The sequence below is a fragment of the Hevea brasiliensis genome, chromosome 5, assembly GCF_030052815.1.
Source record: "Hevea brasiliensis isolate MT/VB/25A 57/8 chromosome 5, ASM3005281v1, whole genome shotgun sequence".
Classification (NCBI taxonomy): Eukaryota; Viridiplantae; Streptophyta; class Magnoliopsida; order Malpighiales; family Euphorbiaceae; genus Hevea; species Hevea brasiliensis.
Window position 1 is genome coordinate 104,303,845 of NC_079497.1, and position 11,216 is coordinate 104,315,060.

At 37.3% G+C, this 11,216-nt stretch overlaps 1 long non-coding RNA gene across 2 annotated transcripts; it reads right to left on the reverse strand.

The window, feature by feature from the left end:
- Nucleotides 1–1,698: 1,698 nt before the first annotated feature.
- On the reverse strand, nucleotides 1,699–10,658 carry LOC131179948 (uncharacterized). 2 transcript variants are annotated; one of them, XR_009148950.1, is made up of 3 exons: nucleotides 3,316–3,455; nucleotides 2,519–2,575; nucleotides 1,699–1,944 (listed from the first exon to the last, which is right to left on the reverse strand). It is a non-coding gene; the product is annotated as an uncharacterized LOC131179948 (long non-coding RNA). The 2 variants fall into 2 exon arrangements; XR_009148949.1 differs by lacking the exon at nucleotides 3,316–3,455 and adding an exon at nucleotides 10,263–10,658 and having other exon boundaries at nucleotides 1,701–1,944.
- Between the last annotated feature and the right edge of the window lie 558 nt (nucleotides 10,659–11,216).

The window sequence follows — 11,216 nt, forward strand, 5'->3', positions numbered from 1 at the left end:
AACTTATCCTGAACCTTGAACATATAGGATATGTTCTAGATTCAAATGTTCCTAGTCCCTTACCTCCAGAGGCCACACAAGAGGAACATGAAACTTTGGATAAGTGGAAGGAGCATGATATGAGAGCTAAGTGTTACATGCTTGCTTCCATGAGTAATGAGTTACAAAAGCAGCATGAGAACATGTTGAGTGCGAGTGAGATCCTCCTTCACGTACAAGAGTTGTATGGTGAGCACAGTAGGAATGCTAGGTATGAGATATCTAGACAGCTATTCCGTATGAGGATGTCTGAGGGACAGAATGTTGGGGATCATCTCCACAAGATGATTCAGCTGATTGAGCAGTTGGAACATCTTGACTTCAACATGGATTTCCAACTACAGACGGATTTGATCCTTAAATCCCTTCCTGAGTCTTTTGGGAATTTTGTGACAAATTTTGATATGACTCAACAGGAATGCACCATGCTGGTTTACTCAACATGCTGGTTGTTGCCCAAAAGAATATGCCGGGCAATAAAGGAAAAGAGGTAGCTTTGATTGCATCTTCTTATGCTGGAAAGTCCAACAAGAAGAAGGGCAATAAGAAAAAGAAACCTCAGATTTCTGGTCCTTCTAAGAAAATAGCTAAACAGAAAAGGAATACTAAAGCTGATGGAGGCAAAGGAAAGTGTTTCCACTGCCAAAAGGATGGGCACTGGAAAAGGAACTGCCCAGAGTATCTTGCTTCTCTGAAGGACAAGAAGGATACACCTTCGGAAAGTATGTCCATATCTTGTTATTTAGATTCTGATGATACTCATAGTTCATCTACAGCTTGGGTTTTAGATACTGGTGCCAGTTCTCACATTTCTAATGATATGCAGGAACTAACAAATAGTAGCAGCTTGCGTTCTCAAGATATTAGAGTCTGGATTGGCAATGGCTCAACTGTTGAAGCTTTAGCCATAGGATCTAAATCTTTTTACATGTTTGGACATGTTTTGTGTTTGGATAATATTTTATATGTACCTGATGCTTTTAAGAACATCATTTCTATATCTAGTTTGACTAGAAATGGCTATGAATTTCAGTTCACAGATGATGTTTGCAATATTTATTTTGGAAATAAATATGTTAGTTCGGGTTATATGAATGATGGTCTTTATTATTTGGATAATAATGATAAACACAAATTGAATGCAAGTGATCTAAAAGAATGCAATGCCATGTTGAAAACCAACTCAAGTTCAAAATATATTTGGCACTTAAGGTTATGTCATGTTGCAGAAGATAGGATTGCAAAACTGGAGAAAATGGGGATTCTATCCTTATTGGGCTCTGAGCCTACTCCAACTTGTGAATCTTGCCTTCAGAGCAAAATGACTAGATCACCCTTTGTTGGACAAGGGCTAAGAGCTGAAAATATTTTGGAACTAATACATAGTGATGTATGTGGTCCATTTAAAGAAATGGCTAGAGGGGGCTTTCATTATTTTATTACCTTTACTGATGATAAATGTCACGACCCAACCTATGGGCCGGACCGGCACTAGGACCTGGGCCGGCATAAAGCCCCCGAGGCCCGTAGTAAGCCTTACTGTTCTCAAATCCATAACCAAGGCCCAAAAAAAAAAAACTTAGGCCAAACATGTAAATAAAATTAAATAAAATAAAATATTTTTATTCGGGTCAACCCAACCCGATAGCCATCAAAAACTGAAATAAGGGGAGCCTCGCTCAACCCTGTTATCTCATTTACAAACCGTTTAAATACCATATGAATCTTCATTTATTAGTCTCAAAATTTTAAATTAACACAATTTCTAACAAGGTCCACACTATTACTAACACATGCGGAGTTCTAGATTTTAAATTTAGAAAAGATAGTAACACAATTAAATAACCGACGTTAAACCTGCGAGGAAGAAAACAGGTTGCTCTGTAAAATAACTCCTCCTGTGGCCTGGAAAAAATATTGAACAGGAGTGAGCGTTCGACTCAGAGAATAAAATATCAATTTTAACCATAATCTCTATAACTATCTAAAACTAATGCATCCTGTGGAGTGGAATGCAACATCAACAATATTTTCACATCATAACAGCAAAAAGGTAATTTGGAGCACTCACGCACCCAGTAATATCAATCATAATATATATGGGAGCTGATCCCCTATACAGCTCTCTTAATTCCAACTGTGCCAGCGAAGAACTCAGCTCGGACTTCCACTTAATAACCAAATCGGGGTCCCAGCGAAGAACTCAAGCTGTGTCTACCCCGAAGGACCGGGTCCCAGCGAATATCTCAAGCCGTGTCTACTCGTCCTATCCATAGTCCACACCACATCACACGCATGCCAACGCACGCACACTGCTCCAAATTACCACAACAACATCCAAGGCACTTTAACAGTTATGAATGCAACATAAAACGTGCCTAGAGTTTAACTACATATATACATACATATAAGTGATGCATGGGCATGCTTGAACATATAATAATAGTTAAATTACAATTAAAATTAATATTTTAATCACAGTACACCGATGACTATTGTGGCTGCTGGATGCAGAAAAATAGCTGACCTCGATCACCTAATAATTAAATTATAAATTTATTAGTACTAAGTTAAGATAAAACTCTAAAGAGGCAATAGACAGCCTAATTCATACCGGATATCCAGCAGAGTTTCCCCTATACCTGGAACCTACCCAACCTGCAAAAAGGCTCAAATAACACTTCTAAATTCTCAATTTCCACAATCACATCTCATCAATATCACATGGCCCCTCCTGGGCCCTCCAAATCAGACAATACTCAAAATCTTAAAAATTACATTTTAGTCCCTATAATTGATATTTTTCAAAAATCCACTCAAATAAGCTCTAAAAATTCTAAAATTTTGCCCCGCGGTCTTAATAATATTATAAGGCTATTGCAAAATGAATTGAAATTTTCTAATCACCCATGAATATTTTATTCAAGAATTTTACTCAATTCCGTAAGTTTCCAACATCTAAAATATTCTAATTCAACCCAATTAAATATTCACATATTTAAACCTCCATCCTCAAGTTTCAACCAATTATATAAAATTTAATTATCTAAATTCAAATAATCTTATATGCCCATATGCTAAAAATCTAACTAAAATCCATCTATATTTTTCAAAAATATTCTACAATCACTCAAAAATTCAACAAACACTATAGAATATCTCCAAATAATTTTACTTTCATCATATATTTTTCTTAGAATTTTTCTCCAATTTTTCCTGTTTAAGAAATACTGTATTTATGCTCCACAGACAGAGAAATAATAGAAATTGTCTTACCCGAAGTTTATCTGTGTCTCAAAAATTCCAAAAATTTACGAGGAAGCCTCTGGAAGTTGAATTATCTCCATAGCCCACCGGAGTCACCGCCAGAACCACCGCGCACGGTGGCCGGCCGCCGACGACATTTTCCGGATCTGATCATACTACCATGTTCCTCTCCTCTTTCTCAGTCCATAGGTGGTCTCGGATCATCGATCCAACGGTCGGATCTTCGTAGATCTGACGAAAAAGCTTGAAAAACCCGAAACTTCTCTCCTCCATATCTCACTCATCCGACCTCCATTTGTTGCAAAATTGGTATCAAAAGAAAGCACTCGGAACAAGCTTTCCAACGCCACCAGAATCGCCTCGATTGGACGTCAGACGAAGCCGGAATCGCGCCGGAAAGCCGCTGCCCACTGTGCGCGCATTTTCTCTCTCTTCTCCCTCTCTTGCCGCCGTTTCTGGTGTCTGGCCATCGCCGGAGGGTCACCGGTGGGGTGGGGAACTGCTTGGGACGTCGCCGGCCGGTCGCCGGAGAAAGGAAGAAGAAGAAGAGAGGGAAGGAGAGGAGAGAGAAGAGAAAGGGGGGGGGGGGGGGAGTTCCTCCTCCCGTTTTTGAACCATTTTTTTTTTTTATTTAAAGTTGGCAGTGTGACAGTGGAAATCCACTGTCACACGCCAAGGTCAATTCATTTTTTTTTTTGTTACATTCTTTCCCCCTTAAAAAAAAAAAAAATTCGTCCTAGAATTTTCGAATAAATAAAGAAATAAGGAAAAGAAGGTTATTAGGACAAGCACAATCATTACTCCTCCAGTTATACAGAGATTGGTAAAACATTTATTCTTCAAACTCTTCGTATATTATATATGATATTCTATTACTCTCTGATTCTACTATGGTGTCCTATTTGTCATCATCTCTATCTAGAGATGCTCTTATCTCTTGGCTATTCATTGACCATTCTTCTGTCATCTCAGGTATTCATTATAACTTCATTACTCTCGACTTGATATCTGATAACTTTAATTAACTTTGGCGCTTACCTCACTTTTATTACGCCCTAACATGTCTCTTGATGATTTCAGTCCTCATCCCTTTGTTTCAATAATCTCTGTCTTTCCCAATGACATAACTTATGTTCCTTGTTCCATGGTATCTTATGAGTAGCTTTCCTGTAGCACCTAATCTAGGCATCCTGTTCGAGATCTTGACTCTTCTTATGGCCTCAGTGGTCAATACCTATAAATCTTCTTACTCCCATGATATTTCAAATTTTTAATCTCTTTTTGTGTCATTACTAAGATACTTAGACCAACCTCTGTCCATCTTATGTAACCAGTCAGGTAGAGTCTCCTCCAAAGGCCAAGTGTATCATTTATCAATATTGGAAAGTGAACTGGGTCTCTCCTTCTAGGAACAAAAGTGTTGATATTCCCTGACAACTCAATCCATGCGACTTTATCGATTCTCACTCCTTCTCTGGAATGGAAATATCTAGACTTCTTCCTTTAGCTTCTTAGTATGTGGCCTATTTCTGACACATTGGCACTCAGATCGAGGCTCCACTACTCCTTTAATCTATCATCTCATAATAACTTATTTTAAACATCTCTTGGTGTGTTCCTAACATACCTATTCCTTCTTATCCTCATTATTATAACTAGCTTCACCGAGCTTTCTTCCTGTCCTTTGGATCTTATCCACTCCCTTTTCCTATTTCTGCTATAATTGATATCTTTTCGACCTGTTGCACTTATTCCCTAATCTTAATCCTATTTCACCCTTACACCTTTTTTCTTCAAGGATGTCCATCCCATTATCAACTTTAACTTTTATTTTATTTCTTAGTCTTATCTTGATTACTAGTTCTATTACTTCGAGAATTCTAACCTTACGATTTACTCCTACCAGCACATTCTTCACCTTATGTAACACTTATAATTAACCATAGAAAATTTTTCTTGTATCCCCTTTTTCCAACTTAACTATCAGAACATTATCATTCCCTACCAGCCTTAGTAGGAAATTGCTTATCCTGGATGAATATGAGCCCCATAAACTATAAGTTCCATCTGAACTAACACGGCTGTGGGAAATATGTGTCATGCCTTATTTCTAAACAAGATACTTCACATGTTCATTCTCCTTAATATAATCACATATACTGCCCATAGCTTTTCAAACTTCAGCCTCATCTTTTCCTATTAGCAACAATCTCATTCGCTGTAACTCATTCACAATTAGTATTCTCTCCAGCTCATAATTTAAAATAGTCACAAGCCTTAGTAGCTAACTCAATTTGACTCCTGTTATTATTCTGATCGTCCTTTCATACTTAACACTAGGTATGCACTTACAGTCATTTTCATATCACGAAATTGTATATGAATTGGTGCCTACCAAACTCTTAAATAACTAGGTCTCCTTGACTCAGTCTCTGTTCCTAATATAACCTTCTAGAACCAAAAGCACAAGCTAAACTTGAAAAGAAAGAAAAATATCCTCTTATATTCAACTACGCCCGATTGTCCATATAATAACATCTAACCTATGTTTCTTAGTCTTTCTCTTCAAATTTCATCATCTCCCAGCACAATTGTGCTCTACCCATAATGCATCATCTGCATGAACCCTTTACCGTACCATTGTCCTTCCTGATATAATATTTTATAATTTATTAACTTTACTTATACTCGACCTGTGATTCATATCTATCATCATTTATATTGTGCCCTTAACTTTTGTTGATTCCTGAAAGAATTCTCTCGCTAATAAATTCTTCCAACACTAATCCCACCCTTATCTATGATCATTAATTTGATCCTTGAACTTTCTAGCGATTTATAACTACCTAGACTCCTCACTTTTCGTTCTACCCCTACTGTTGTCATGTCGTTATTGCTTCACTACAAAGTGATTCTGTTGATCACACTAAAAATGTTTGCCTGACATTCATAATGAACCTCTAACTACCTTGTCACTATCTCAAAAGTCTAACTTAAAGCCTCTGTGTCATTATCTATCATTCTTTTCCTCTCATCATACCTTTTTGATCCCTTAGATTAACTTTTATTCAACTTACTACTTACTAACTTCTTTTTCTCTGCCTCCTTAAATAGTCCGCAATACCATCGTACACTTTCTAGCTTTTACTCATTATTATTATATTCCATACCTCCATCACTGTTCTCACTAATATGGTCCCATTTTGGGTTCTCCATCCTTGTCATTCACCTTGTCAATAATAACACATAGCCTACCCTATATCTTAACTTTGTTCCTTTTATTATGCACTCTTTATATTGTCCTTTCATTTATTTCCTTTGTCTTACCCAAAATAGAACTTGACTATTCTATCCCTGGTTCCATTCTTCTTCCTAACATAATAGCTGTACTTGCTAACAATATCTTTCAGAGTCTCTACCACGTTATCACATATCTGTGCTATTCAGATTCGGTCCTTTGACCACCCTAGCTAGTACTTCCACTGGAATTTAGAATATATTGCATATGCAATCAATTGTCCAAACCTTCATTCTGCACTTTCTCTATCCATTGGCCTTCTATAATTTATCTTTGCTAATTTATTTCTCTTAACACTATTATAATTAGATTATACTATTGTTTTAAACAATATGAAGTTAGAAAGGAACTCAGGAAATTACGGTCATACCTTCATTGTATGATCTATATTCTTATCCTTTAGCTTACATGATATCCTTACTACCTCGAGAACTGATTCTGCAGTAATTTTATTTATTTGTTATTATTATTATCATTATTATTATTTATTTATTTTATTATTATTATTATTTTCCATGTTTACTCAATTAGCCAAAACTTAAGATTCCGAGCACACAAACCCGTCATCCAATTCAAAGGATTTACATCCATCGTGATTTGATTATATATGATTCCTATAATGAAACTTGTATCCTCTGCAGGATACCCGAGCCAACTACTCTCTACCACACTCTACAGTCCCATTTGGAACACTATTCTATAAGTCATCATTATCAGTAATAACCTTCGATCCCTTCTGAAAAGATAGGTCTATACCCTAACTTGCTGTAACAAAGGTACTACATTTACCACCTTGCCCAAAACCATGTCAAATTAATGTCTCTTTTATCATATCATAGCTCTGTAAATCATCAATTCATAATTTCGACCTTCTCTAGGTAGTAGGATTGTACTTTATTCCATACTGATACACACAAGGTATACTATTCTCACTAAGCTCTAAGCACTAAGCAAAATGTTTGTCATACTGCAGACACCATCCAAAATTCCATACCGAATACTAGATAATCTCACTCTATAGGTGTTACCTTTAATTTATAACTATACTGAAACCGCTAGTCTTTCAGCAATTCCTGCTGTAACTGTAGCTCATGTTATGGTAACTGAGTCATTGACTCTAGTTATCACCCAACTGTGATCTTTCAATATTCTAACTCTAGACCCCTAACCAGGAGTTCCCAACTCCTCTGCAAATATAGAACTCTGTTCTGGCATAGCTGTACCAAAACAGAAGCCATCCGTAAACACCCTCATTATGGAGTACCACGGGGATGCACACAGCTCTACATAATAATCTCATGTCGGTACTGTAATCTGCAGCTTACAGAGCAGACATCGAGAACATTGTATAGTTACTACGATACGTCCCGACATACTAGGTCTCCCAACTTCTTATCTCTCTTGAATCTTCTATTATCAAAAACTTATTCTGACTGGGTCATCTACTGATGATTGCCAGCAGTGGTATCCTCATCCTTATCTAGGCCAACTATACTTTCAAGACTCACTTTTATGTACTCGTGCCTTGCACGAAATGGGCACACCATTTAAACCCATACTAATAAAAATATAGTATTTATTGGAGTACATATCCTCATGATAGACGTCAACATGTCTGCTAACTCTATTTCACCTTTCTATGTACTCCACGAAAATCAAGACACTAACTGAGGCACTTTTATAGTTCCCGAGGTATAACGCAGAATCTAGAAACAAAGAATTACAGAAAAAGACGAAACAGAATCATATACTCCGCATGTAACATCCTAACAAGACTCCTTTTACACTACCAAGTATATTCTTTCCCATGAATCTAGAGCCTAAGCTCTGATACTAACTTTGTCATGACCCAACCTATGGGCCAGACCGGCACTAGGACCTGGGCCGGCATAAAGCCCCCGAGGCCCGTAGTAAGCTTTACTGTTCTCAAATCCATAACCAAGGCCCAAAAAAAAAAAACTTAGGCCAAACATGTAAATAAAATTAAATAAATTAAAATATTTTTATTCAGGTTTACCCAACCCGATAGCCATCAAAAACTGAAATAAGGGAAGCCTCCCTCAACCCTGTTACCTCATTTACAAACCGTTTAAATACCATATAAATCTTCATTTATTAGTCTCAAAATTTTAAATTAACACAATTTCTAACAAGGTCCACACTATTACTAACACGTGCGGAGTTCTAGATTTTAAATTTAGAAAAGATAGTAACACAATTAAATAACCGACGTTAAACCTGCGAGGAAGAAAACAGGTTGCTCTGTAAAATAACTCCTCCTGTGGCCTGGAAAAAATATTGAACAGGAGTGAGCGTTCGACTCAGAGAGTAAAATATCAATTTTAACCATAATCACTATAACTATCTAAAACTAATGCATCCTGTGGAATGAAATGCAACATCAACAATATTTTCACATCATAACAGCAAAAAGGTAATTTGGAGCACTCACGCACCCAGTAATATCAATCATAATATATATAGGAGCTGATCCCCTATACAGCTCTCTTAATTCTAACTGTGCCAGCGAAGAACTCAGCTCTGACTTCCACTTAATAACCAAATCGGGGTCCCAGCGAAGAACTCAAGCCGTGTCTACCCCGAAGGACCAAGTCCCAGCGAAGATCTCAAGCCGTGTCTACCCGTCCTATCCATAGTCCACACCACATCACACGCATGCCAACGCACGCACACTGCTCCAAATTACTACAACAACATCCAAGGCACTTTAACAGTTATGAATACAACATAAAACGTGCCTAGAGTTTAACTACATATATACATACATATAAGTGATGCATGGGCATGCTTGAACATATAATAATAGTTAAATTACAATTAAAATTAATATTTTACTCACAGTACACCAATGACTATTGTGGCTGCTGGATGCAGAAAAATAGCTGACCTCGATCACCTAATAATTAAATTATAAATTTATTAGTACTAAGTTAAGATAAAACTCTAAAGAGGCAATAGACAGCCTAATTCATACCGGATATCCGGCAGAATTTTCCCTATACCTGGAACCTACCCAACCTGCAAAAAGGCTCAAATAACACTTCTAAATTCTCAATTTCCACAATCACATCTCATCAATATCACATGGCCCCTCCTGGGCCCTCCAAATCAGACAATACTCAAAATCTTAAAAATTATATTTTAGTACCTATAATTGACATTTTTCAAAAATCCACTCAAACAAGCTCTAAAAATTCTAAAATTTTGCCCCGCGGTCTTAATAATATTATAAGGCTATTGCAAAATGAATTGAAATTTTCTAATCACCCATGAATATTTTATTCAAGAATTTTACTCGATTCCGTAAGTTTCCAACATCTAACATATTCTAATTCAACCCAATTAAATATTCACATATTTAAACCTCCATCCTCAAGCTTCAACCAATTATATAAAATTTAATTATCTAAATTTCAAATAATCTTATATGCCCATATGCTAAAAATCTAACTAAAATCCATCTATATTTTTCAAAAATATTCTACAATCACTCAAAAATTCAACAAACACTATAGAATATCTCCAAATAATTTTACTTTCATCATATATTTTTCTTAGAATTTTTCTCCAATTTTTCCTGTTTAAGAAATACTGCATTTATGCTCCACAGACAGAGAAATAATAGAAATTGTCTTACCCGAAGTTTATCTGTGTCTCAAAAATTTCAAAAATTTATGAGGAAGCCTCTGGAATTTGAATTATCTCCATAGCCCACCGGAGCCACTCCCGAAACCACCGCGCACGGTGGCCGGCCGCCGATCACCGGCGACATTTGCCGGATTTGATCATACCACCATGTTCCTCTCCTCTTCCTCAGTTCATAGGTGGTCTCGGATCGTCGATCCAACGGTCGGATCTTCGTAGATCTGACGAAAAAGCTTGAAAAACCCGAAACTTCTCTCCTCCATATCTCACTCATCCGACCTCCATTTGTTGCAAAATTGGTATCAAAAGAAAGCTCTCGGAACAAGCTTTCCAACGCCACCAGAATCGCCCCGATCGGACGTCGGACGAAGCCGGAATCGCGGCGGAAAGCCGCTGTCCACTGTACGCATGTTTTCTCTCTCTTCTCCCTCTCTTGCCGCTGTTTCTGGTGGTATGGCCGTCGCCGGAGGGTCGCCGGCCGGGTGGGAAACTGCTTGGGACGTCGCCGGCCGGTCGTCGGAGAAAGGAAGAAGAAGAAGAGAGGGAAGGAGAGGAGAGAAAAGAGAAAGGGGGGGGGGGGAGTTCCTCCTCCCGTTTTTGAACCTTTTTTTTTTTTTTTTTTTTTTTAAATTGGCAGTGTGACAGTGGAAATCTACTGTCACACGCCAAGGTCAATTCTTTTTTTTTTTTTTGTTACAATAAATCAAGATTTGAGTATTTGTATTTGATGAAATACGAACATGAATCCTTTGAAAAGTTTAAAGAATTTAAATCTGAAGTAGAAAATCAAACAGGAAAGAGTATTAAAACTCTTCGATCAGATCGTGGAGGTGAATATTTGAGTACTAAATTTGATGAATACTTGAGAGAGCATGGCATTGTTTCTCAGCTGACTCCTCCAGGAACGCCACAGCTGAATGGTGTATCTGAAAGGAGAAATCGTACC